The 530-nt window shown below is 45.8% G+C and overlaps 1 protein-coding gene across 1 annotated transcript in view; it reads left to right on the top strand.

Moving 5' to 3' along the window:
* LOC107122183 overlaps window positions 1-530 on the top strand; it is a gene marked incomplete at its 3' end in the record, with an annotated part of 5792 nt that overhangs the window by 3596 nt on the left and 1666 nt on the right. The window lies entirely within an intron of this gene.

The following is a 530-nucleotide window of genomic DNA, read 5'->3' as shown; positions in this document are numbered from 1 at the left end:
CTCCTCCTCCCTTTCACTAATAAGGAATGCAAGCTGTGCATTTCCTCCCCCCCCATCTGTTAGAAATTGAAAGGGGGATCTCTCCAAGTGCCATGGGGCTCTCCCCCAGCATTCTCTCTCTGGCTCTTTCTTCTCTCTCTCTCACACACACACACACACAGACACACACCTGGAATAAACTGTTTTTGGTCTTAAACACAGGAAACTCTCTCTCTCTCACACACACACACACACACACACAGAGAGACACACACCTGGAATAAACTGTTTTTTCTCTCTCTCTCTCACACACACACACACACACACACACCCCTGGAAAAAACTGTTTGTGCTTTAAAACACAGAACACTCTCTCTCTCTCACACACACACACACACACACACAGAGAGACACACACCTGGAATAAACTGTTTTTGGTCTTAAACACAGGAAGCTCTCTCTCTCACACACACACACAGACACACACCTGGAATAAAACGTTTTTGGTCTTACCATAAACACAGGAGTCTCTCTCTCTTTTTCTGGCATGC

This window comes from Gekko japonicus, unplaced genomic scaffold, assembly GCF_001447785.1.
Source record: "Gekko japonicus isolate JY-2015 unplaced genomic scaffold, Gekko_japonicus_V1.1 scaffold7818, whole genome shotgun sequence".
In the NCBI taxonomy this organism is placed as follows: domain Eukaryota; kingdom Metazoa; phylum Chordata; class Lepidosauria; order Squamata; family Gekkonidae; genus Gekko; species Gekko japonicus.
Note: the sequence above shows the minus strand (reverse complement) of the source record. Positions and strands in the feature narration are given on the sequence as shown.